Source organism: Budorcas taxicolor, chromosome 21, assembly GCF_023091745.1.
Source record: "Budorcas taxicolor isolate Tak-1 chromosome 21, Takin1.1, whole genome shotgun sequence".
In the NCBI taxonomy this organism is placed as follows: domain Eukaryota; kingdom Metazoa; phylum Chordata; class Mammalia; order Artiodactyla; family Bovidae; genus Budorcas; species Budorcas taxicolor.
In genome coordinates, this window is record NC_068930.1 from 61096530 (window position 1) to 61124173 (window position 27644).

At 49.1% G+C, this 27644-nt stretch overlaps 1 protein-coding gene and 1 non-coding gene across 2 annotated transcripts in view; one reads left to right on the forward strand and one right to left on the reverse strand.

Annotated features, from left to right (window-relative positions):
- RIN3 (Ras and Rab interactor 3) overlaps window positions 1–27644 on the forward strand; it is a 132316-nt gene that overhangs the window by 8692 nt on the left and 95980 nt on the right. The window lies entirely within an intron of this gene.
- On the reverse strand, window positions 16878–16996 carry LOC128067052 (5S ribosomal RNA). The gene has a single exon (XR_008201269.1). It is a non-coding gene; the product is annotated as a 5S ribosomal RNA (ribosomal RNA).

Consider the following 27644-nt stretch of genomic DNA (forward strand, 5'->3'; position numbering starts at 1 on the left):
GTGTGAGCCCGTGTGCACACGCATGCTGTTGATTTTCAAAACAATATTTTATATCTGAAAAAGTTCACATATAGACATAAAAATACTCAAATGTAACGCATCAAGCACATCATCTTTTTGAGGCTACACCCCGTCCAGCTGCCTGTTTGGTTAATGTCCATCTCTGGTACCTGGTTTTGAGCTATGTGTATCTGTTTGTGTTCCTCTTTTTTTCACTGAGTGTTATTTCCTATACGTATTTCTGCATGCCGTACTCTGGAGGTTATGTTGCCTACCTATTATCTTTGATGACCTCATCATATTATGATCATATTAACGGTTGGAGTAGGCATAGACATATGTGAACTCTTTTTTGAAGTTCCCTCTGTTTTAAATAAAGCTCCTGAAAACTTTTATGGGTCTAGGGTTTGGGGACCATTTCATTGTCATCTGCCATCATCTTGCAGTATTTGAGTTCAGGGGTGAAGCAGAGCCTGTTGATGGGCCCCCTGAATTTTAGTTGGGTATAAATTTTTAGCTAAACATGTCCCAATTTCCTTTCAGCTAGATGTGGCTATGAGATTACATTTGGACAGAAAAATATATGGGGAATAAGATTTGCTTGGTGATGTCCTTAAAGGGAAGGCTCATGCCTTTCTATTTTCCTCTTTCCTCTTGACTGGAATATAACCATAATGGCTGGTCTTGGGCACCCATTTTGGACTCTGGGGTGAATTTGAGAATGGAAGTTATGCAGAGTAGAGCAGCAGTATAATATATAAATACAGTAAGGCTCTCAGACATGTTGGTGTATCATCCCAGCCCTGTATTACTTACTCAGATTTGTGTATGAGAGAGGAATACATATCTACCTTACTTAAATCACTATTGTTTAAAATTTTCTATCACAGACAAACTTAATCCTGACACACACAAAAATTTATCCCTTGTCACATGGCACCAGAGTATATGCCAGAAACGCTAAGGCTGCTTTTCAGGGTTACATGCAAGCCTTTATTTCCTAGTGGAGGTGAGAAGGAGGAAAAGGGGGAGAGGGGAGAGACGTTTTGCATAGACTAAGACTCTTATTTCAAGGACTAAATTGCAAACTTGTTTTTCCCATTGGGTGTTTGTGAGTTTTAGATTTCACCGGAAGCTTCAGACTAGTTGTTCTGGTTTAAGTTCTGACTCTCAAACTTCGTGCTTTGACAAGGCTAAATACTGCTGAGCAAGGCAGCCGTGTCTCTTCCCTCAGTCTCAGTTTCCTCATCTGTACTTTATTTCTTTCCAAATATGTTGGCTTTTAAAAAATATGTGTTTATTGGCTGTGCTGGGTCTTAGTTGCAGCTCACAGATCTTTGGTCTTTGTTGCGGCATGCAGGATCTCTAGTTGAGGCGTGTGTGATCTAGTTTCCTGACCAGGGACCGACCTCTGGGGCCCCTGCATTGGGAGCCCGGAGTCTTAGCCACTGGATCATCAGGGAAGCCCCCTTCATCTGCGCTTTAGATGGAGAAACTTCTTGCCTGTGCCGACGTTCTGAGCTTGGTTCTCCGACCACACCAGCACAAGAAAGGCTGGGGGCCTGCTCCGAACAGTGCTCGCTTGTATCCTTGATGGCTGCCACCGTTCATTCATTCTTTCCTTGCTGCTTTATGGAGCACTTACAGGTGCCAGGCTGGCTTTGTGCTGACCGCTGGCCGCTAGAGGTCTTGGGTGGTCACCTCACTTCTCTGCTCAGCCTTGGCAAAGGTTTGCCCTCAGATGGCCAGGGCTGGCCTTCCCTTTCTAGGGGTAGCAAAGACCCATTTGGAGCCTGTAAGACCCTGCTCTGAGCTGCCCTCCCGCAGCCCAGGATCATGCTGTCCGTCCACCCCCCAGGTATGGGGAGGCCTTGAGAACCTTGGTCTAAGAGGCCACAGGTATCCTGGGATTGAGCAGGGCAGGCCATCTTGAAAGGCTAGGCAATTGCTTTTGAAGTAGTTTGAAAGGCAGGCAGGGGGCTTCTTTCCATGAGCCAAAGTGGCCCCATCCTTGGCCCTTACATTGTCAGGCATCAGAGCTCACTGTGAGTTTGGTGACCCCATAATCCAGCCTCTGGTCACAGATAAGGCTCAGAGAGGGGATGTGGTTGCCCCAAATTCTCACAGCTGGACCCAGGCTGTTTCCACGGCTCTGTGCAGGTCCCTACGCTGCCCCTTCACGTGAGGCCCTAGAGGTGGGGGGACAGTCACATTGGCCGTCACTGGCTGCCTCTCCCTCCAGCCTCTGGGTAGTGCTGAGCTCTTTCCTGCCTCAGGGACTAAGCATACACACCCCACCTCCAGCCTCCTGCAAAAGCCTTCCAGGCTCTCTAGCCTCTAGGGCTGTTGCGTACAGTTGTGCAGGTTGCTCACTGCACAAAGGCATCTGCTGAGAGAGGAGCAAGGGGCCCCTGAAGTTTCACTCTCTTGCCAAGCCCTGTGTGATGTCAGGTGTGTGTACGGGGTGGAGGAGGGGTTGTCTGCATCCATGGGAAGCAAGAAGCATCTTTTCCTAATTTACACAGAGGTACCAGGACGCCGGTCAGCAAAGACCCATCAGCCCTGTCCGAGCCTCGCTTCTCACGCTGTCATGGTGTATTCTCTCTCTGTGGCCCTGCTAGACTGTAAGCTCTCCGGGCAGAGAGAGTGACTCCTCCTGACAGGTGTGGTTGCCAGATCCACACTGTCCTGGGCATAGAGTGCTTGACTCAGAGAACGCTCAAGCTAAGCAAGAGTAAGGGCTGGAGAGGCGTGTCCCACGCAAGGCTTTGTTGAATGAATATATGGCAGGTTAATGCCCAGTAGAGAGGTAGGGAGGGATTAACCAGGATAGAGGGCCTCTGGGAGATGGGAAGGGGCCTGCCAGAAGCTTGCAGAGGAGGCTGTGGCTATGCAAGCTTGAGCAGTAGGGTGAGGTGTGTGACTGGGCAGGCCTTCGAGCTCAGCTCCGGGTGGGAGGCCCTGAGGGTAGAGGCTGTGGCAGGAGAAACCTGAGCCACGCCTGGCCTGGCCCTGGCTCCGATCTGCAGGGCCAGGCCTGAGCAGGCTCAGTGTGGATATCTGCCAAAGCCCCAGCTCCTCCCCAGCCCTTAGACCCCCACCCAGCCGACTCCCAGAGCTCCTCTCCAGCCCGCATGGCGCTGGTCCGCCAGTTACCTGAAAACTCACCCTTGTCCCAGGATCCCCAGTCTTGTGGGGCTGCAGGAGCAGCAGGCAGTGCAATGCTCAAATGATGCAGGATGGTCCCCTGGAGTGCTGGGGTCCCTGGCTGGCTCAGGGGTGTCCCACTCAGACTAGAGCACATCTGGGGGAGCTTTAGCAGGGAGGCAGAGCCGAGCCGAGCTGAGTGACACCTGGGAGTTCCCCAAGTAGCCGCGGGGGATGCGGGAACCAGCATAGCCCAGTTGTGGGTACCACGGCCCAGTGTGCCTGGTGTTTGCGCTGTGCATGGACCAGAGGTGACCTGTGCAGGAAGAGGGGACAAGACACCTGAGGCTCTTAGGCTGGAACCTGTAGTGGGACTGGAGACAGTCTCGTCCCCCCATTTTTATTTTTATTTTTTATTTTTTTCCCCCATTTTTAAAGTTGGGCTGTGTATTGGTTTCCTAGGGTGGCTGGGACAGTCTCGTCCCCCCATTTTTATTTTTATTTTTTATTTTTTTCCCCCATTTTTAAAGTTGGGCTGTGTATTGGTTTCCTAGGGTGGCTGTAATAAAGCAGCACAAACTGGGTGGTTTACAACAATCAGAGTTTGTTCTCGCCGTTCTGGAGGCTGGTGTTCTTATCACGGTGATGGCAAGGCCGTGCTCCCTCTGAGACTCTGGGTGGAATCTTCCTGCCTCTTCTTAGCTTCTGGTGGCCCCGGCAGTCCTTGGGTCCCTTCGCTTGCAGCTGCATCACTGCAGTCTCTGCCTGGTCACTGGGCCGTGTCCTCCCTGTGTGTTGCTCCTCTCCTTATAAGGACACCAGTCATATCAACTTAGGGTCCCTTCTGCCCCCATTCTAAAATGACCTCATCTTAACTTAAATTGGAGCTTCCCAGGTGGCACTAGTGGTAAAGAACCCATCTGCCAGTGCAAGACACCATAAGAGATGCAGGTTTGATCCCTGGGTCAGGAAGATCCCCTGGAGGAGGGCATGGCAACCCACTCCAGTATTCTTGCCTGGAGAACCCAATGGACAGAGGAGCTTGGCGGGACACAGTCGATGGGGTCAGTCAGACATGGCTGAAGTGACCTAGCATGCACATCTTAACTTACTACATTGGCAATGACCCTATTTCCAAATAAGGTCACATTCTGAGGTTCTGAGGTGCTGGGGGTTAGGACTTCAACATGTCTTTCTAGGGATACAGTTCGACCCATAACAAGGAAACATATGGAATAAGCCTCTTCTGTGAACTTTTCAATACATTCTGGTAAACGTCGACTGTCGGGTAACCACTACCGCAATCACGATAGAGAAGTTCCATCACCTTCCGAAGTTCCCCTGTGCCCTTTGTAGTCAGCCCCTCCCCCGCCCAAATCCTGGCATCATCACTCATCTCCATCCTTGAGTTTTGGTGTTTCGAGAACTTCACACGAATGCTGCCTTTGAGTCTGGCTTCTTTCACCTGGCTGAAGGCACTGGAGACCCATCTGTGTTGTGTGTCTCAGTATTACTTTCTTTTTATTGCTGAGTGTATTTCATTGTATGCATGTATCACAGTTTGTTTACCCATTCACCCGCTGTGCCACATTTGGGTTGTTTCCAGTCTGGGGCAATTGCGAATAAAGCTGCTGCAAACATTTATGTATAAGGTACAGGTTTTGCACAGGAATCACATGGATTGCTTGCATCGGGCTGCTGTGTGAAGAAGGGCGTGGGGTTTGGGGGAGTAGTACATGGGGCAGAAGGTACTGTAGGGGTCGAGGTGAGCAGAGATGGAGGCCTGGGCCAGGGTCTCGGCAGTGGGGATGGGGAGATAGGGCGCCCTCAGGGTGTATCTAGGATGGAACCTGGTGGTGGGTTGGGTGTGCATCATGGAGGCAAGGAGGCTGCCTTTATTACCTCCTGCCAGCCCGCCCTCCACCTGCCCAGGAGAAGGTGCCTGTTGTAGCGCAGCGTGGCTGTCTGGATATGAGAACGTTGAGAGGGGAAGAGTACAGCTTAGCGGTTAGGCCATGGAGCAAACCGCCAAGGTTCCCATTCTATTCTCTGCCTTAGTTTCCTCATCTGTAAAATGGGATGCTAATAGTTCCATACTGCTGCTGTTGTATTACATGAGTTAATGCATGTAAGGAGCTTGGACAGAGTTCGACACTTAGTAGGTGTTCAAGAAATGTGAAGCATGTCCCATGGTCTCTGGAAAGGCCTCAGTGCCTACCCTCTTGTGCACTCCACTTGTCCCCAGGTCTGTCCTGTCTTGCTGTGAGACCTTGAGCTGGCTCCTTGCCCTCTTTGACCATTGCTTCCTGCATTCATGCAATGTGGAGGCACAGAGCCCCCACTGCGTGCCGGGCTCTGTGTGAAGCAGCACGTGGCCCAGCAGCCTCCCACAGTAGGTACTTCATGAAGACTTGGCTGTGGGTCCTGCTCACGATACTGTCAGGGGAGGCTGGTGAGAGGCTCTCAGGACACAGGTTTGGGGACTGCCAGAGGCTCCCCTGCAGCTGCTACAAATACCATCTTCCCCTTTCCCCACCAAATCTGTTCTTTGCCCCTGACAGGAACTGCCCGTGGTGGCAGCTGGGGAAGCCTCAGCAGCTACAGGGTGGGTGCCAGGTGGGGGCCTGGCCTGGGCTCCAGGGCAAGAGGTATGCTGGGTCCCAGTTCAGATGACACAGCAGCTCGCTCCCAGGCTGACAGATGCTGTGTTATGAGCAGGGTTCATGTCCAGGTGGGCCACAGTGGGGGCCAGCCTAATGAAGGGACGTTTGCACCCAGTCCTCATTACTCACAGATTCTGCATTTGCAAATCGGCCTGCTTGCTGAGGCTTATTCATAACCCCCAAATCATAGTGCTTTGGAAGTTGTTTACAGCCCTGCGCAGAGAGATGAAAAATCTGAATAATCTGACACGCATGTTCTCATCTGAGAACAAGGTGCCTTCTTGATTCTGTCCTCGTCGTGGTCTGTTATGTTTTTCAAGTTCTCCTGCTTTGGGTTGATGGTTTCGCTGTTTAAAGTGTCCCCCAAGTACAGTGCTTCTCTGCTGTCTAGGGTTCCTGAGGGCGAGAAGGCTGAGATGGGCCCCGTGGAGAAAATATGGGTGTTAGAAGAGCTTCGCTCAGGCATGAGTTACACTGTTGGCCGTGAGTTCAAGGTTAATGAATCAACGATATGTATTAAATTAGGTATCTTTAAACAGAAACACACATAAAACAAGATGTGTCCTGATCAGTGGATGGAAATGTTGTGACTAGCAGTTCATGGGAACCTACCCCTGTGTTTTCCCCAAAAGCAGTGGTTCTGTTTCCACTAACTCAGTGTCTGTGGTGAACTTTGTGGCATGTACCGACCACAAATGCTAAGAGTGGACTGTGTGAGCATCGGGTAGATAAGTCAGTCCCAGTCTCTCTACTGCACTGTCTGAATGTCTATCAGCAGTTCATTCCTCCGGATTAAGAAGTGCCCAACTCATGCATGGTCTGTCTTTAAAATGCATGAGTCCTTGGGGGTAGGCATCATCCCTCTGTCCCCGGGCCTTGGTCCTCTCTCCCTCCAGTGAAATTCAAGGCTTGGAAAGAACAGTTTTCAAAGAGGGGAGCAGTCAGTGCTAATATGTCACATTCTGTGATTCTCACAGAAGCGTCCTTCTAAGGAGCAGAGTTTTGATTGAGGCATAAAAATCGGGGACCTGTGGTATTCATGCTGCTGCTAAGTCGCTTCAGTCGTGTCCGACTCTGTGCAACCCCACAGATGGCAGCCCACCAAGCTCCCCCGTCCCTGGGATTCTCCAGGCAAGAACACTGAAGTGGGTTGCCATTTGCTTCTCCAATGCATGAAAGTGAAAAGTGAAAGTGAAGTTTCTCAGTCATTCTCGACTCTTAGTGACCCCATGGACTGCAGCCTACCAGGCTCCTCCATCCATGGGATTTTCCAGGCAAGAATACTGGAGTGGGGTGCCGTGGTATTCATAGATGACACTAATAGTTACAGCAGTTATGTGAAGCCCCTTTGCTTGTTTGTTTTTGTGTTTTTGGTTACACCACAGGGCATGTGGGATCTTAGTTTCCTGACCAGGAATCAAACCTGCACCTCCTGCAGTGGAACCGTGGAGCCCTAAGCACTGGACTTCCAGGAAATTCCCCAGGCCCCTTTGCTAAGCGCTGTTTCTCAGTTAATCGTCACAGCCCCATGAGGCTGGGGCTGCAGTGCCCAATTTACAGGCAGGGAAACTGAGGCACAGCAAGTGACTCAGTGGAAGCCCTCAGCACTCTGTGGCAGACTCAGAACCTGAATCCAGGTTTATCTGAGTCCAGAGCCTCGGCCTTTGCCCCTGAATTCCCTGTATCCCTGTGTTGCATCCCAAGATTCCAGGACCTGCTGCCTGTCCTAGATCCAGGTGCTCCTGGTCCTGGAGGGAGGGATGCTGCTGGACCCTCCCCAGGCCTGCTGAACCCCACGGGGGGGGGTGACCTCCTAGCCCCCTCCCCAAGTTGGCCATACATGATGGACCAGGTGAAGAAACTCAAAGGTGTAGAAATGGGGGCCTGGCCCCACCTTCCAGTCTCTCCCTTGTCATCCACTGACAAAGTCGCATCCTGTAACCCCCGCCCTTGGAGTTGCTGTTATTGTTGTTCCGTCGCTCAGTCGTGTCCAACTCTTTGCAACCCTGTGGACTGCAGCACACCAGGCTTCCCTGTCCTTCACCATCTCCTGGAATTTGCTCAGACTCATGTCCATTGAATTGGTGATGCCATCCAACCATCTCATCCTCCGACGCCCCCTTCTCCTGGAGTCGCTGGGAGACACTTTAACCTGGGAGGGGTGGAGTGTGTTTCCTCTCTCCCCACCCCAGTGCCTCCCAAAGGTCCCCAAAGGTAATGAGCCGGTGGCCTTGGCCTCCTCTGCTCTTGAAAACTCACTGCGGCTAACTTCCCTTATGCTTAGGCATCAGGGACCGTGCACCCTGTAAAGTCTGATGGGGGAGGGGACCCAAGCCCTTAAAAGGACACGGCCCTGGAGGTGGGATTTTGGGGGCAGGGGGCGGGATGTCCATCTTGTTTTGGGAGGTGGGCCTGGGCCCAGGAGGCGCGCTGCCAGACAGCATCAGGACTGCCGAGCTGGGGTGTGCACAGGACCCCGCAGAGGAAATGCGGTCACAACAGCTGTGAGGTGGGTCGCAGGGTGAGTCAGTGTCGCCAGGGGCTGGAGGAATGTGACGCCGCAGCAGCTTCCTGCAAGGTGCAGATGTCCAGAGCCTGCCTCCTCAGGGTGCAGGCAGTGCCCCAGCTGGGCAGCGTCAGGGGTTGGGTCATTGTTCACCCCTGAACCCTGGCAGGCGCTGGGCGTGACCCCACTTCTGGTTTAGAAATGGGGGTTCATTTTGTCAAAGCACACCCCTCTGACTCCGCTCATGTTTCACCCTTCCAGCAAGCCTCTGAAAGAGGGAGGGTGAGTATCCTTTCGCTTATCTCACTAGTGAGAGAACTGAGGCCCAGAGAGGGAGGGAGGCTTGCCTGAGGACACACAGCCAGCTGGTAGCTGAGGCTGGAACAGAGCCCGGCCGCCTTTCTGGGGCAGAGCGTTTCTTGCGCCGCTCAGAGCTGCCCAGCATCAGTTGTGTCCGCAGTGACCACAGACAGAGCTGCTGTGAAGCTCCAGATGCAGTCGGCATTTTGTCCTCACTGCGGCCTTTCGGGGTCTGTTCTCAGTCTCATTTTACAGACCTGGAAAGGCCGGTCTCAGAGGGAAATTCAGTCAGGCTCCAGACACGAAGGGCGAGGGAAAGAGAAACTTAAGCGGAGGTCCAGCGGGAAGCCCGCGTCTCCCCTTCTGGGCTGAGACCTGTCCCCCACGGGGCCCCTGCTTCCTCCTCCTGCCTCTGGCTCCTAAACCCTGGGTCAGGCCCGGGAGGGGAGGGTTGTGATCTCCTTTCCGTTTCCCCCAGATGATGGGGGAACCGCTGAGTAAGCAGCAGCGGGGCCAGAGGACAAGGTCACGGTGGGACTTGTGGGCTGCCACGTGGCGGGGGCGATTCCGGAGGGAGGGAGGCCAGTAGGGGCCAAGGACAGGCCTCCCCAGAACTGATGGGCCTCCTGTTTTCCAAACCTGGTCCACGTGGGAAGGAGAAGACAGCAGAAGGAAGGTGGGCGAGGACCCCAGGAGCTCTGTAGAGACAAGCCTGGGGAGGCCTGGGCTGGGATCCATGTGCAGAAGGGACCTTGACCTACAGCCAGCCATGGGGGCATGGGCAACTCCTGAGAGAAGGGTACCTTAAACCCTGGAACAGACGACCGAAGACATGGTCTTCCTGAAGAACTTTCCAAATTGGGCGATGGCTAATGGTCATAGCACTGACATATGTTGAGTTGTCTTTGTTTGTTTGTTTAATCTTTTTTCTTTCTGTCTAACTAAAAGCAAATCCCACACACAGTATATGAATTCTCACACACTGAAAAGATTTAAACGGTAGAAAAGTCTAGACTTGCATTGTCCAGTACATTAGCCACTAGCCTCATGTATCTGTTTTACAAATTAAATTAATTAAAGTGAAGTAACAGTTGAACTGATCATAGTACAAATGCTCCAAAACCACGGGCAGCTGATGGTGACTGCCCTGGACGGTGCAGACATGGGACGTTTCCATCACTGCATTCAGTTCTTTCAGGCAGCACTGGCTGGACCACGAGCAGGGAAAACCCTGCCAGCTGAAAAATAAATTCTGGAATCAGTTTGGTTCCTTTGGACCTGTTTTATGTATTTAACTATGTCTGGGTATCCACCTTTCGCAGACGCAATTCTTTCTGGTCTGCCCGGCTCCTTGGCCCTATAAATAGACTGTAGCCTGCCAGGCTCCTGTATCCACAGAATTCTCCAGGCAAGAATAGTGGAGTGGGTGGCTGTTTCCTGCTCCAAGGGATCTTCCTCACCCAGGCATCAAACCCACGTCTCCCGCATTGCAGGCAGATTCTTTACCATCCGAGCCACCTGTTAGGCCTCATGAGAATGATATTTTGCACTTTTTCTCAAAAGAGGAAACTGAGACTCAGAGAGCTAAGGGACAGGTTGGAGCACTTTTGTTTTCTAGGCACTTCCCTTGGTGTGTCCAGGGTAGCTGAGGGGCATCCAGGCTGGGGCTCTGATGATCTTTTCAACTCCCTGCACATTTCACTCAATTGTATGTGAAGGAGAGACCCTGATGGGCACATCGATCTTCTGGGAAGTCTTTCCCCTGGCCATTTTAATTGTTTCCTCTGAAATGTTTGTCCATTATTTTCTGATTTTCATAGCAATACACACTGAGTGTAAAAATTTGGAATGTGGAAAAACAGTGTTAAGAAGGAGACAGAAATCCCTCAATCCCAGGATTAAGAACTGCTCCTGGACCAGTTTATACTCCCACAGGCAGAGCAGGAGCGCTCCAGTTCCTCCATGGCCCCGGCCCTTGGTTATGTAGGTCTGCCTCATGACAGCCGTTCTCACAGGCTCCTGAAGTTTTAATTCCAGATTCTCTGATTTCTCTGCTCTTGAGAAGCTTTTCAGATGCTCACTGGCCGTTTGGATGGTCTCTGTGTTAAGTGCCAGCTCAAGCCTCTTGCCCATTTTTCTATGTTCTTATTTGCCTTGTTTTTTCCTTATCAATGTGTAGAAGTTCTATGTATAATCTAGTTCTGAGCACTTTGTGTTACAAGTGTCTTCTCCCACACAGGGCATAAATTTCACTGTCTTGATGGTGTCTTGATAAACAGAAAGTCTTCATTTTAATGCAGTCAAATTTAAAATTTTATTTAAGGTTGAGGTGTGTGAGTGTGTGTTTGTGTGTGCACTGTTTAAGAAGTCGCTCTTCCGTCAGATTATGAAAGTATTCTTTATTTTCTTCTAGAAGCTTTTTTTTGGTTTGTTTTGCTTTCTACATTTTATCAGAACAGAGTCTTCCTGGAACTGATTTTTGTATAAGCTGTGAAGAATGGATCACGTTATTTTTTCCCCATGAAAATCGCTAGTCGTCTCAGCACATTTTGTTGCGAAGTTTGTCCTTTCCTCAATGCTCTACTGTGACCTCAAGTGACTATGCTGGGGGATCTATTTCTGGACTTGCTTAGGCCACTGACATATGTGCCTGTCCCTGCCCCAATACCATACCTTCTTCATCTGTAGCTCTATCATAAGTCTTGATTTCCAGCAGCCCAAATCCTACCCCCTTCTTCAAGTGTGTCTTGGATGTTCTTGGCACTTTTCATAGAATACTTTCGGGGTTCTAATTGGAATTGCACCGATTTGTTCAATCAGTTTGCATAGGATTCATGCCTTGAGAGTGTTAAGTCTTCTGCTCTGTGGACGAGATCTGCCCTCCATCTCTTTCTTATATTGTATATATATAATGTTTAATAATCATACATTGTGAATAAGAGTCTAGAGGGATTTCGCAGGGTGATTAAGAACACAGACTCTGAGATAGCCAGGGTTCCAATCTCAGCGCTGCCACTTTCTGTAGCTTCAGTGAGTTGCTTAATTTCTCTGTGTCTCAGTTTCCCCCTCTGTAAAATGGGAGCAATAACCAGAGTTATCTCGTAGGGTTGTTTGAAAAAGTCAACCTATGTGAAGCAATTAGAGCAATACCTGGCACAGAAATCTCTGTAAACATTATTTATGTTCGAGTTGGTAAAACATTTGCAGGATTCAAAATAAATATATTTTTTAAAAGTCATGATTTTTTAAAATGGTTTAGGATTTAGCTGGTTTAGTATTGAAAGGACATCTTTATAGAGGTTAATGCCACAGGCTGCATCAAGGCCTTTTCTGCACTATTTGAATATTTTCATGTTTCTTGAATGAAAAACAAATGCAATGAAATAGTATTCCCACCTTTGTCCCCTATGTGCCTGTTCCCACCCCTGCCCCACGAGGTATTAGTTTCTTGTGTGTTCCTTCAGAGTGACTTTTTGCAAATACAAATAAGCGTTAAAAAAATTTTTTTTCCAACAAGAGAGCACAGCCTAGACACTCTTCTGTACTTTGCTTTTGTCACTTAACCACATATCCTGAAAACCTTTCCATGCCAGTATACAGAGAGCTTCCTTATTCATTTTCTTTTTTTTTTTAAGTTGCATAGTATTTACAGAGGCCTTATGTCTGTTGATTTGTTGCTGTTGTTTAGTCACTAGGTCGTGTGTCTGACTCTTTGGCGACCCCATGGACTGCAGTCCACCGGCTCCTCTGTCCATCAGATTTTCCAGGCAAGAATACTGGAGTGGGTGGGTATTCCTTCTCCAGGGGATCTTCCTGACCCAGGGACTGAACCTGCATCCCCTCCATTGACAGGCAGATTCTTTACCACTGAGCCACCCCAAGAAGGCACAGTTCTCTAGATCTGTATGTACAGAACTCGGCTCAATTTCATATCTGAAACCCTGTTAACGAGAATTTTTTTTTTCAAAGTTCCAAACTGCTTTGATCATTTTTCAGATGGGTGATACAGTTCCATGGTTGAAATCCAAAAGGTGTGAAATGATGTACGGTATTTATTGTTGGTCGTGCTGGGTCTTTGCTGATGCACGGCTTTTCTCCAGTTGTGGCAAGTGGGCGCTACGCTCTAGTTGCAGCGTGCAGGCTTCTCACTGCAATGCTCCTCTTGTTTCAGAGCACGGGTTCTGTCTTCAATATTTGTGGCTCCCAGGCTCTAGAGCACCAGCTCAGTAGTTGTGGTGCATGGGCTTCATTGCTCCGAGGCATGTGAGATCTTCCTGGACCAGGGGTGGAACCCACCTCTTGCATTGGCAGGTGGACTGTTTATCACTGAGCCATGAGGAAAGTCTGGCATCAGAGCACCTTAACGTGAACGTATCACAGAGATGCACGGGGCCTGTCCATTGCCCTTGGTGACTTGGGTTCTTGTCCCCACTGCTTTCAGCTTCAATCTCAGCCAGGAAGTTGGTACCCCAAATTCTGTCTTCTCTAGTAAGCACTTCCATGTTCAGTGAAATTTCCCAGGAGTTTTTAAAGGGGCAGGGGAAGGGAGGGAATGTCAGTGCTTTTTTGCTGTGTGTGGCTATTGTTGTAAGTATTATTGTGATAAGTCTAGAATGATGTTGGTCCATAGCAGATGCTCAATAAATTACTGGATGAATGAATGTATGATAATAACCTCAATGAATGTTTGCTGTATGCCAGGCACTATCCTCAACAATTCCATAAGGCAGTAATGCTTATATTTCCCATTTTAAATGTGAGGAAATTGAGACAGAATTGTTTGGTCATGTGCCAAGGCCAACATGCTGGGATTCCAACCCAGGCTCTCTGGTTCCCAAGCCCATGCTTAAACTGCTAGTCAGCATACCCCTCAAGGCCTAATCGCACATAGCACTGGGGCCAGAATGGGTACCATCACCTATGAACCAGGTTCTGACAGCAGACAGTCCTAGCCTAGGCTGGGATTGGGGGAGGGAGGTCAGCAGGATGAGCAGGCTGACCTGCCCATCAGGCTGGGTTCAAGGGCCTGGCTGGGGTATGGAAAGGGACTGGAACCCGTGAGGCAAAGGTTGCAGAGGGAGAATGGAGGAACTGTCCCCCAGTCCTGGGAAGGCTGTGGGCATCAGGCAGGCAGCCCAGGAGGCAAGGCTGGGAGCCAGGTGGGCCTGAAACACACCGGGCAGCAGAGGCCTGCAGCACACAGGTGTGGAAAGTTTGAAGGCCGTAGACCCGCTTGATCCCTTGATGTGGGCTGTGACGTGCGAGCTGAGACAGCCAGACCTGTTCTCAGCACTTCCGGGGCCCGGAAGACTTGCCCTAGCTGACTTCCCCTCAGCGAGGCTGTGGGCAGGGGCCCTCCAAGTCCGGTCCCAGCTTCCCGGAGGGCGCCCACCGAGGGTTGGGGGCTTAAGCTGCACCCCATGCCCTACCTCATCTCAGAAGGCCTTTTGGTCTCCCGGTAAGGAGACACCTAGGGAGCTCTCTCACAGCAGGATCCCAGGCACCATTCTTGGAGCCCCAGTGACTGGGAGCCCACCAGGGCCTCATGCAGTTATCTGGCCCATGGAACCAGGCTGGAAGCATTGGTTGAGCATTTGCAGATGATATACATGTGAGCGATGCTGATTCTGCGACTGGCTGCCTCTCTTCTGTCGCCACGTGATTCCAAAGGCTGGGCCAGAAGTGGAACCACGCGGCAGCTGTGGCTCAGCTTTCACAGGTCCAGGAAAAAGCATTTGGTGGAGCGGAACCACAGAGAAGCTGGCCTGGCTGCCTACCTTCTCTCAGACTGTCTGCTGGGCCAGAGCCAGCCTGGCTTGGCAGAGAGACTTCAGATGGTATGAGCTAGGGGTCTGGTGAGTCGCAGAATCATGGAATGCATAGTGCTGGAAGGAACCCCAGTCTTAGGTCTCGTCCAGGCTCAGACAAGGCATAGCCCAGTACCCAGCCCGTGGCTGACAACACTAGGCGGTCCCAGCAGACTTTCTCTGCCGAGCCTTTAGTGGAACAGTCTGGGCAGCTGCTGCCTATCAGCTGGAGTTCACAGGGAAATTCAACCTACTTGCCATTCCAAATCTACAGCAGTCTTCTCATTTTACTGAAGAAGCCACTGAACCTGGAGATGGGAAGTGAGTGAGTGGCCAAAGGTCTCAGCGTGAACAACACCACCAGACCGTGGTCTCTTGAGTCTGAGCTGTGTCATTTCCTTTGTGTTGTCCCTGTTATCCTGACGAAAACAGTGTCTGCATGTAATTACTCATCTCCTAAGCTCTTTTTATCTCCTTTCATCTCCACATTGTGATCGCAACCTCAGAATTCAAAAAGGTTGCCCATAGTTCCCCAAGAATGTTGTATACATAGCTGCAGAAAAGCTGAGCTGTCTTAGGTCGTGTTAACAGAAGTAGACTGCCTAGATTGAGAGAGGTGATGGTCATGCTCCTTTATGAGCTGCTCAGGACACACCTGGGAAATTATTTCCTAGCTTGAGACTCTATATTTCAGAGGTAGAAAGACAGAAGGATACTCAGCACACTCAGGAGGATAAAAACAGTACAATGAAGGGGTTCAAAACCACTCCATAATTTACGGTCAATTGATTTTCAACAAGAGTGCAAAGAAGATTCAACAGGGAAAAAATCATCTTTACAACAGATGTTGCTGGGACAACAGGATCAGTTCAGTTCAGTCGCTCAGTCGTGTCCGACTCTTTGCTACCCCATGAATCACAGCATGCCAGGCCTCCCTGTCCATCACCAACTCCCAGAGTTCACTCAAACTCATGTCCATTGAGTCAGTGATGCCATCCAGCCATCTCATCCTCTGTCGTCCCCTTTTCCTCCTGCCGCCAATCCCTCCAAGCATCAGGGTCTTTTCCAATGAGTCAACTCTTCACATGAGGTGGCCAAAGTACTGGAGTTTCAGCTTTAGCATCAGTCCTTCCAAAGAACACCCAGGGCTGATCTCCTTCAGAATGGACTGGTTGGATCTCCTTGCAGTCCAAGGGACTCTCAAGAGTCTTCTCCAACACCATAGTTCAAAAGCATCTCCAAATGCAAAAGGAGGACGTTGGACCCTATCTCATATCATATGCAAAAATTAATTCAAAATGGAACAAAGACCTAAGTATAAAAGGTCTCAGAAGAAAACAGGGGTAAATCTTCATGATCTTGAATTAGATGTTGGTTTCTTAGCTATGACACGGAAAGTACAAGCAACCAAAGAGAAAATAGGTAAATTGGATCTCACCAAAATTAAAAACTTTTGTGTTTCAAAGGACACCTTCATCTTTTCATCGGGAAAATTAAAAGACAACCCATAGAATGGGAGAAAATATTTGCAAATCGAACACCTTATAAGGCACGTAAGCATAGGATATATAAAGAACTTACGACTCAATAATAAAAAGATAATCTAATTCTAAAACAGGCAAAAAATCTGAAAAAAACATTTTTCTAGAGAATATCTACAAATCGTCAATCATTAAGATTCTCAGTGTAGTTTCACATCAGAGAAATGTTAAGTCAAAATCACAATGAGACATTCACTGAACTTTTGTGATGATCGTCTCATGATGTGAGTTAGCCAGATCATTATTCTGTACACCTTACACTTATACAATGATGTATGTCAGTTATATTGCAAGAAAACTGGAAGAAAAAAACACAATGAAATACAACTTTGTACCCACGAAGATGGCTATAGCAATAAAGATAGCTAATAACGGGACTTCCCTGGTGGCCCAATGGCTAAGACTCTGCGCTCCCAATGCAGGGGCCCTGGGTTCAATCACTGGTCAGGAAACTAGATCCCATATGCCACAACTGAGAGTTCTCACACTGCCGCTAAAGATCCTACATGCCTCAGCGAAGAGTGAAGATCCCACATGCCACAGCTAAGATCCAATGCAGCCAAATAAATAAATAAATAATAAATATTTCAAAATGGTAATAACAAGTGTTGATAAGAATGTGGAGAAATTGGGACCCCGCCCCCTGCCCTGCACTGTCAGTGGGATGTAAATTCTTTAGCCATTTTGGAAAAAACAGTCTGGCAGTTCTTCACATGCTAAATATAGAGTTACCATGAAAGTCGAGTGACTCTTTGCGGCCCCATAGACTATACAGTCCGTGGAATTCTCCAGGCCAGAATACTGGAGTGGGTAGCCTTTCCCTTCTTCAGGGATCTTCCCAACCCAGGGATCGAACCCAGGTCTCCCACACTGCAGGCGGATTCTTTACTGACTGGGCCACCAGGGAGGACCAAGCCAACAGCACCTAGTATTCCCAGGAGTTCTCCCATCCAAGTACTAACCAGGCCCGACCCTGCTTAGCTTCCAAGATCAAATGAGATCGGGCGCATTCAGGGTGGTATGGCCGTAGACAGAGTTACCATATGACCCAGCAATTCTAGTCTTAAGTATATACCCAAGAGAATTGAAAACAATGTCTATACAGAAACTCATACATGAATATCAGTGGTGTTATTCATAAAGGCCCAAGAGTGGATCAACCCAAATATCCATCAACTAATGGGACAAGTACAATGCGGTATGTCCATACAATGGAATACTATTTGGCACTAAAAAGAAATGAAGCACTGGAGCTTCCCTGGTGCCCGTAAAGATGGTGGATTCGTAAAGAATCCACTTGCCAATCCAAGAGACGTGGGTTTGATTCTTGGGCCGAGAAGATCCCACATGCCGTGGAGCAACTAAGCCTTTGTGCCACAATTACTGAGCCTGTGCTGCAGAGCCCAGGAGCTGCAGCTGCTGAGCCCACATGGCCTAGAACCCGTGCTCCACAACAAAAGAAGCCCTCACACCACAACTAGAGAGTAGCCCCCACCAGCTGCAACGGGAGAAAAGCCCGCACAGCAGCAAAGACCCAGCACAGCCAAAAATAAATGAATAAAATTTTAAAAAAGAAAGGGAGGACTGATGCATGATGTAAGTCGTGACAGCGTGAAAGTGAAAGTGCTGGTGGCTCAGTCGTGTCCGACTCTTTGCCACCCCATGGACTGTAGCCCACCAGGCTCTTCTGTCCATGGACTTCTCCAGGCAGGATTACTGGAGTGGGGTGCCATACCCTTCTCCAGTGGAACTTCCTGATCAGGGATCGAACCTGGGTTTCCTGCATTGCAGGCAGATTCTTTACTGTCTGAGCCACCAGGGAAGCCCAGGTGAACCTTAAAAACATTATGCCAAGTGAAAGAAATCAAACATAAAAGACCACACACTGTATGAGTCCGTATGGGGAATATCAGAAGGCAAACCTATAAAGACAGAAGAGGGATTAGTGGTTGACACCGGCTGGGGCATTAGGAGGAAATGGGGAATGGCAGTTAATGAGGACAGCATCCCTTGTTGGGATGGTGAAGATATCCTAAAATGAACTGCAGTGATAGTTGCATGATTCTGTGATTGTACTAAACACTATCTCAGTGTACACCTTAAAATATTACTAGAAAGCAAAGCACTCCGTATGCAAAGTCATGGAGACAGTGTGTGTAAACCAATGTGTGGCTCAGTGTCAGACACAGGGGAAAAGGTAAATGTTACCTGTGGGTACCACAAGGTGTTGCCTGTGGGTGCCACAAGGAGAGGCGGGCTGATCAACCTGGAAAAGAGATGACCCTAGAGGATCGGGGTAGGAGTTGGGCTGGCCTTCTCCGCATAGTTGAAGGGCTGCGTGGGGATGGGGCGTGTTGTCCCAGCGGCCTTATAAGGGGTAGAAAAAGAAACAAGAGGAAGGATTCAGAGGAACAGATTTCATCCCAGTGGAAACAGAGGACTGCTTCTCAGAATGACTTGCCCAGTGAGGTAGTGAGCTCCCTGTCATTAGAGGTCTTCAAACAGATACAGCTACGTATTGGGATGGTACAGAGAGTTCCCAGTGTTAGGAGAACCTCTGAGGTAGAGGACAGCTGATAGGCTTACAAAGTCTTGTTCAATATTCAGAAATTTTAAGCTAGTTGTTAAATCATCGATAACTTCTTATTAGCAATGGTGGGAATACTTACAGCCATGGCAATCCTCATTCACTGTACGTCAGGACTTTTGTTGTTGTTGTTGTGGACAGGTGCTTAATAGCACATCACTGATCCAAGCCAACTGCTGCAACAGGTCTTTTGGAGTGCTTGTTACTCAGCAGAACGTGGGTCCACTCACCCATGTGCAGCAAAGTCGATCTACTGACACCCGGTTGTAGTGAAGGAAAGTACAGCGTTTACTGCAGGTGGCAAGCAAACAGCATGAGCAGTTAGTGCTCAAAAGGAAGACCCGAAGTTCCAAGTGGCTTTCAGGGAGAGGTTTCTAAGGCAATACTGGGGGTGAGAACAGCAGCTCAGGGACTTCTGATTGGTTGGCAGTGAGGCAACAGGGTGATGTTTTGGGAATCTTCATCATCAACCTGGTTCCAGCCAGTCTGGAGTCTCTGTGCTTATGTCAGCCATGTAGTGACCATCCTTTACCTGGGTGGCTGATCTTAGTTTCTGCAGAACAACTCAAAGATATGCATCAGATTGTTCTGCGTATCCCTTAAGGAGGGACTAGGACACTTTTTTAAATCACTGAACTGCTAAGTTGTCATTGCTTTTCTTGATGGACTGCTTTCCCTTTGTTTCTGCATTCCTTCACTTCCCTAATTACTGACTGCTTAAGTCTGCTCTTTGGAACTCAGGGAAGGCCTAGGAGACCAAAGCCTTTTTCTACAGACAAGAAACAGGGCACAACAAGGGGCTTTTGTACCCAGGAAGGCCCCAAAGTGTCCTACTTAGTTTCAGTTCCCCCATTTCTTCGATAAACCTCAATCCTGAGGTGAACAGGGGCGGGCCAAGGAAAGGAATCAAGTTTTGGATAGAGAGGTTAATCATAAACTCAGTGGGGCAACTCAGTTCCCGGGGGGGCTTGGTTTCATGCTCATCCACCCCCAAAGTCCCCAGATTCTCCTCCTTCACCAATGGGTTCGCCTTCCCTGCCCTGTCCCAGGATCTGATGAGCCTTGATTTCTTCCATGAACGATCTTGAGCTCTTCATCTCATCTAGGAGTTACCACTTAAGTGTCCACTGTGACTGAGTTCTTCCTTACCCTGTCCCACGACCTCTGTGCAAGTGGTGTAGATGAAAGAATTAACCAATAATTGATCTAGGGGCTTCCCTGGTGGCTCAGCAGGAAAGAATCCACCTGCCAGTGCAGGGGACTCAGATTCAATCCCTGGTCCACGTGCTGCGGGACAACTAAACCTATACACCACACCACAACTACTGAGCCCACATGCCTGGAGCCTGTGCTCAGTGAGAAGCCTGAACGCTGCAACAGAGAGTAGATCCCACTTGCTGCTACCGGAGAAGGACCTCATGCAGCGACGAAGACCCAGGGCAGCCAGAAATAAATACATCTTTAAAAAAAATAGTTGATCTAGAAGGAAATGAAAATTTTTATTTGAGCCAACCTGAGCATTATAATCCAGGAGGCTGTCTTTCAGAAAGCTCTGAGAATTGTTCCATTCTTTTAGAGGTCAGAGCCCAGGTATGTAAGTTTTTGAGAAAGGGCCATACTCAAGTCACTGACAGGTTGCACAGTCCAGATCTACACTACAAAGTGTGTAGCGGGTCTTGGGTGGCCCCTTACAAGATTAAAGAAGGAATGTTGTCACCTAGGAAGGTTTGCTTAATGAGGTTGCACAACATGCACTAAAGGGGAAGGAGGAGGCCCAAACCAGCAAGGAAAAAATTTATGTTTAAATTTTCTCATCTCGGGCTTCCCTGGTGGCTCACTAGTAAAGAATCTGCCTGCCAGTGCTGGGGACATGACTTTGATCCCTGGTCTGGAAAGATCCCACATGCCTCAGAGCAACTAACCCCATTTGCCACAACTGCTAAGCCCATGTGCCACAACTCCAGAGCCTGTGCCCTAGGGCCTGTGCTCCACGACGAGAAGCCACTGCAGTGAGAAACCCCTGCATCGCAACTATTAATAGACAGTAGCCCCCATTCGCCGTGCAACAATGATGCAAAAACCGCGAGCAACAACGATGACCCAGCACAGCCAAAAATAAATAGATCAGGTTATTTAAAATTTTCTCATCTTGCCCTAAAATATGAATTTTAATTTCATCAGTGGCCTAGGCTCCCTGTTTACACTGGGGGACACTAAGCCCAGGGTGGGTGTTTGTTCATAGCACTGGGGCCTCAGAAGGAGTTCTCCCAGCTCCAGATGCCTGCCGCCAGTCTTGCATGTTCCTGCTGGCATCTTCCTGTAGTCAGAACTCCAAGCTGTCTCTCACTCTGGCATCAGCTGCTGCTCCTTGGCCTAAGTCTTGTAGCTGCCACAGTGTGGAGACACAGTCCCAGTGACCTTCTCTGGCTTCTGCTCTGCTGTCGCAGCTGTCAGAAGATTTTCCTTAAAGTCCCCCAGGGCCTGATTCTTTGGATGGACTCATCTTGATTACCTTTCAACACAGGCCCTCGGGCTCCAGAACGGTCTTAAAAATGCCAAGAAAAACAAACAATGCGAGTCATCCCGGAGGAACTGGCCTGGCAGAAGGGACAGGCTTAGGTGTTCTTGTTGCAGAGAAGAACCAGGTCTGACTCCGTGCTGGAACTGTTTCTTTGACTTGCTTTTCATTGCTGCTGTTATGTGTATGCTCAGTCGCTTCAGTCATGTCCGACTCTTTGCGACCCCACGGACTGTAGCCCGCCAGGCTCCTCTGTCCATGGGATTCTCCAGGCAGGAATACTGGAGGGGGTTGCCACGCCCTCCTCAAGGGAATCTTCCAACCCAAGGATCAAACCCGAGTCTTCTGCACTGGCAGCGGGGTCTTCACCCCTAGCGCCACCATTATAACAATACATGATGGCCTGTCTCGGGGGACCCTGCCCCTCTGCCTGACTGTTGGACTGTATGTGTTTAAGTCACTCAGTTGTGTCTGACTCTTTGCGACTCCGTGGACTGTCGGAACCCCATCTCCTGCATTGCAGGCAGATTCTTTACCATCTGAGTCACCAGGCAAACTCAATTGTTGGACTAACTGTTAGCCTTTGTTCAGCTATTAGGAAGATAATCTGACCCTGCCCACTTGTGAATGGCTGCAGGAAAGAAGAGATTAACACACCCCTTCCACAGGCTGGCCATTCCGGGAGATGTTTTGTAAGACTGATAGCCCTTTGTATTAATACTTCACTTCCTCACTGCTTCTCCCTCTCTATTCTGCCTTTTGACTTTAGTTCCTCACCCCTTCTCTCTGGTTCTTTAAAAGAAGCTGGCATCCAGACCCCGACAAATGGTTATTTTGAGACATTAGTCTGCCATCTTCTCGGTCAGCCGGCTTTCTGATTAAAGGCATATTCCTTGTCTCAACACCTTGATTCATTGGCCTGTCGTGCGGCAAGCAGAGCGAGTTTGGACTCAGTAACATCCTAAGACCCCCCCCCACTCTACAATGCCTGGGCTTGTGGCAAGTTCTGGAGGACCTGGGGAGAAGGTGCGTGTTTCTGACATTTTAAAAATAAATAAATCATTGCAGAACTGGCCAAAGCCTCCTTCACACAGTTCCCAGATCCCATTTTCTTCCAGCTCCTCAGAGGCCACCATTGTCCTGGATTTGGTGTGCCTGTGTATTTACAAAAAAACATAGAACTGTTGTGTCCACTTTTACACTTTATATAAGTGTTTTCATTCCTTCTGTAGTTTGCTTATTTCATTCAACATTGGGATTTTGGTTTGTTTGATTTTAAAGCTTCTTAACTTTTTCTTTTAAAATAACTTCAGACTCCCAGAAAAGTTACTGGAGTAGTACAGTGAATTCCTGTACAGTCTTCAGTCAGATTTACCAATCCTGTACAGTCTTCAGTCAGATTTACCAATTATGAACATTTTATCACATCTGTTGGTTTTCTCTTCACTTTTTCTGAACTTGTGAGAGTAAGTTGCAGACATTGTGCTTCTTTACCTGCACATATGTCTGTGAATATTTCCCAAACATGGACATTCTCTTACATAACCTCAGCACAAGGATCAATATCAGGAAATCAACATCAGTGCAACTGACAGGATTTTGAGATTTCACCCAATAGCACCTGGTTCCTAACTTTTAGCAGCTGTGTGGTAGTCCAGGGTGGAAGAATCACAACTTATTGATCATTTTCTCATGTCTGTTTCTCATGGATGGACATTGGTTGTTCCCATTTTCTTTCATTATAGGTGCTTCCATTATCAATTGTCTCCTTATGCCTGTGTGTGTCCTGGGAGTGAGGCTGCTGGGGCCTGGCTACAGCACGCCTCTTTTAGATTTTGACAGTCTTTCAGAGCAGGTGCAATTGTTTTTGTTCTCATGGGGGTGCTTTTCCTCCTTGGTGTGCTGGTGGCATTCAGGGGGCTGAGCAATGGGTTCTCCCCTGTCTCAGGTCATTTCTCATGTTGGCATTTGTAGGAGAAACAGGGCAGGACCACATGTGTGGTTAGGCCAGCGAGAGTAGTGACATATTCAAGGTGTTCTTGTGTGCCAGATGCTGCTTCATGCACACGTGGCAGGGATTACCAGCTCCATTGCGCAGATGAGAAAACTGAGGCCCACAGAGGTGAAAAATCTCACCCTGGGTCACATGGCCAGATGTGGCAGGGCTGGGCCCGAAACTGCTTGAGTCCTAGTTTTCACCTTGGGGCTATGTGGAATGTGAAATGACCACCACTAATCGTAGTGAGAAGGTGGGTGGGCACAGCCATGAGTGACTGCCCCTCCCCTCCCCTGGGAGTGTCAAGGCTCAGCTGGTTCTCCAGGATCAGACACGAGGAAAACACCCCTGGGGCCTCTGGACAGTTTTGCCCCAGCTCGAGAAATAGCTGCCACTTCAAAAGGAGGGAGGCTTTGGACTTCCGGAAGCTCAGCTTGGGCATGGAAGCCCCACCAGGCAATTCAGTTATGGCTCTTAGAAGTTTGCTCTCAATCACTCTCGGGATAATAGTGCACAGTGTGCGCATCTGATCCTCTCTACTCCCGAGGGAAACCCTCTCTGCCTGTTATACTTACTCCCCATTTCACAGAAGAGGAGACTGGAGGTGAGTGTGGTTAGGCAAATAGACCTCTTAGCGAGTCAGTGCGGAGCTGGCTTTGCAGTGTGTGAAATGATCACCAAGCCGGCTCAGGAGATCCCAAAGCCACCAGCTCTCCACCCTGCATGCATTTATGTGACAAACCTGCATATTTCTACACATTGATTTAAGGTGATTTTAATCATAGAAGTAATGCATAATTGGCATAAAAATTTGAAACAACCCCCTACATGCACTTCTCAGAAATAACAGTTCTTACTGATGTCATACAGAGCCTTCAGGACGTTATTTCTGTGTATGTTTATATTTCTGTGTCTCTGTGTTTATATAAATTCCGAATGGGTCAACAAACTTTAATGAGCACTTTCTTTGCCAAGTACTATAAGGATACATACACATGGGAAATTTTCAAAGTTTCTTCAAGAACTAGAATAGTGTAGAGGTGAGTAGCCCAGACTCTGGGTTCAGATTGTCCAGATATGAAGCCCAGCTCTGCCACTTAGAGGCTGTGTGACCTTGGGCTTCCCTGATGGCTCAGCAAGCAAAGAATCCACCTGCAATGCAGGAGCTGCAGGAGGCCCAGGAACCTCGGGTTTGATCCCTGGATGGGGAAGATCCCCTGGATTGGAAATGGCAACCCACTCCAATATTCTTGCCTGAAAAACCCCCATGGACAGAGGAGCCTGGTGGGCTACAGTCCAAAGTGTTCCCAAGAGTCAGACATGACGGAGCACACGTGCACAACCTTGGATGAGCTGTTTAACCTTTCTGTGCCTCAGTGTCCTCATCTTTACATGAGACTGTCAGGTAGATATGTTACTTTCCAAGAGCTGCAGCAGCAAGTCATCATGAACCTTGGAGCTGTTAACAATAGAAATGTATTTTCTCATGGTTCTGGAGGCCAGAAGTTCAAGACCAAGGGGTCAGCAGGGTTGGTTCTGTCTGGAAGCTTTGAGAGAATAGGGCCATGCCTCTCTGCAGCCTCTGGTGGTAGCCGTCAATCCTTGGTGTTCAAAACTCCTAACTCTACTTTCTTCCCTGCCTTCATGTGATTTTCTTATATCTCCGTGTCTGTGCATGTGGGATCTTAGTTCCCTAAACTAAGAACCCCTGCCTCCTGCAGTGGAAGCTCAGAGCCCTAACCACCGAAGCCAGAGGATTCCTCTCTGTCTTTCTATGATAACACCTCTCACTGAATTTAGGGTCCACCCTAAATCCATAGAGCTTCCCTAGTGGCTCAGACAGTAAAGAATCTGCCTGCAATGCAGGAAAGCTGGGTTTGATTCCTGGGTTGGGAAGATCCCCTGGAGAAGAGAATGGCAACCCACTCCAGTATTCTTACCTAGAGAATCCATGGACAGAGGAGCCTGGCAGGGTACAGTCCATGAGTTTGCAAGGAGTCAGACACGACTGAGCGACTAACACTAAATCCAGAATGATGTCATCCTTAATTACATTTACAAAGATCCTTTTTCCAAGTGAGGTCACATTCTCAGGGGCTGGGTGCTAGAATTTGGATCTGTCTCTTTGGGGGACACAGTGCTGCCCTCTCCAGTAGGCGTGAGGATGACTGTATGCCATGGGCTATTGAGGATGAGCAGGCACGTTGCTGCCCTGACTGGCATTTCCAGGGCTCGCCCCTCCCACCCTGGCCCCTCCATGTCTTCATGTACTCAACCCCTGTACGGAGTGATCGGGCCATCCCATGACACTGACTGCTGGGACCAGGTTTCTTTCTCTCAATAGGCTCACTTGGTCCTGGAGCAGGGGCCTGGTCAGGACTGCGGGTGGGACGGAACTGGCCTTTCCCCAGTCCTCCCCTTCCATCCCACACTCCCCCGCCATCCCCCGAGTTCCGGCCAAGTCTGCACAAGGGGGCCTTAGTTCTTCCAGTGATGCGTCATTGGAACTTTCTGAGCTGCTTCCCCGGGGCCCACACAGGCAGCCCAAGGCCAGCGTCCTCGTAAGCTGGGAACTAAGGGGCCTTCTCCCAGACAGGCAGCATCCAGCCAGGGGTCTGCACTCTTAGCTGACCCCACACCCAGGTGGGCCCCTCGGGTGGCCTCTCCACCCCAGAGCAGGGCTTTCCTTTCTCCTCACCAAGGTTTAGTAGGCCCATGACTCAATGCAGGCAGCATGCCAGGGTGGACACACCATGCCAAGTCCCTCCTTCCTGTGGGAGCTGGTGAGAAGGTCCCCAAATAAGCCAGGATGCCGAGCCCAGGCCTGGTCCCTGTGGCCCAAGGCAAGGGTTTTTCCTGGTGTCTGGCCACCCTGCACCTGGGTGGGGCAGCCTGGGTGTCCTCGGACAGCCCACCCCTTGAATTGAAAGGCTGTTAGGACTGCTGATTAGAGCCGTTCTCTATATTTCTCCTGTGCAAGCAGAAGGGAAACAAGTCATGGAATGATTTCTCTTTCCCGTGGAATTGCCCTGAAGTGTCTGGGCTCATTATTTTGTGCTAACAGTGCCATTCATTACTCGGGGTTCCGGTGGCTGCCTTCGCAGGGCCCTCAGCTGGAGCTTGGCTGGTGAGCAGGAGGGTGTGGGAGCTGGGGCGGTTGACTGTGCCAGCAGATGACATATTGGCTGTGGTGTGGGCTCAGTGATGGTCCCTTAAAGTCAGAGCTGGTGTGGCCAAGCTGTTTAATGACCGTGATCATGGCTCTGCAGCAGCCTGCACGATGCCGGCTCAGGGTGTTTGCACCTCTGCCATCCTGCTTGAGCCCAACAGTCCAGCCTGGAGCTCCAGCATCAGTTCCAGCGTTTAATAGTCACAAGCGGGCATCCAGAGAGCTCAAGTGACCTGAGGCTGAAGGTCATCAGGGACTCGGGGTAGGGGCCATCTTCCTGGCCCCATTACCCTTCCTTGGCCTTGTCAGAGCAGGTGTCCCTGCCACTCTGTCCCTCCAGGGCTCTGCTGCTCTTGTGATCTGGTGTAAGGCCCAAACCTCCCCCAGGCTCAGTTGCTCCTTCGCTAACTTATAGTCCCTGCTGCAGCCTTTGAAACTTAGAGTTGCCACTCCCAGCCTCCGATCCTGCCAAACCACCACTTAGAGGGCCCTGAGCAAACCCTTGTTGCTTCCACCCTTGCCCACCCAGAGGGGAAGGAGAACATTGAACAACTTGGACAATTCCTGGAAAGCAGCATCTTAAGAGCCTTTGGCCTCTTGAGTGTTTAGTCTGAGTGGCCGCGCGTAGCCCCTTCAGTGCTCATCTCTGGAAGGTTTCTGCAGTAACCCTAGGTCTTATTTGTCTTTCCACCGGCAGAAGCTGAGCTCAAGTTACAAAAGGGATCCTCCAAGTTATTTGTTTCTGTGCCCCAAAATTGGCTTTTTTGTTCATGTCAAGCCGTGGTTCCCTAGCACTTGAACTTGGACTGGGATTGACTTGGGTATAAGATGAGTGCAATACACAAAGGTGTACCCCACTCTAAATGTGCTGAGTCCTACAATCAAGGCTGCGATGTGGGAGAACTATAGTAAGAAGAGGAAAATAAGAATTCCAATTAGCGAGCTGAAAAGAGAAGCAGTAGCTAGCATTTCCTGAATTGTGTGCACTCTGCCAAGTTCTTGACAAATGTCCCATCAAATTTTCACAATTATCCTATGAAGTATTTTTATACAAGTGAATAAATGGAAGCCCAGAGAAGTAAAGGATCTGGCCAGAGATCACACAGCCTGGATCCTAACCTAGGGCTTGGAGGGCCCTGAAGGATGGGAAAACTTTATCCCCAGTGGTTTGTTATAAAAAATATACTAGACATACAGAAGAGTCAAAATAATTTTGGAGTAAGCACTTACCCTTGATGTTTTTGTTTATTCCTCTGTCTCTCCACCTTATTTTTTCTTCTGCATTTTAAAGAAAGTTCTGGACACCCCAGAATATTTAGCACGTATATCACTAACTAGAGTTCAGTATTTCTTTATGGTTCTTTTTTTACTGTTTTGGTGTAAAATTTGCATATAATAAAATGTAAGTAT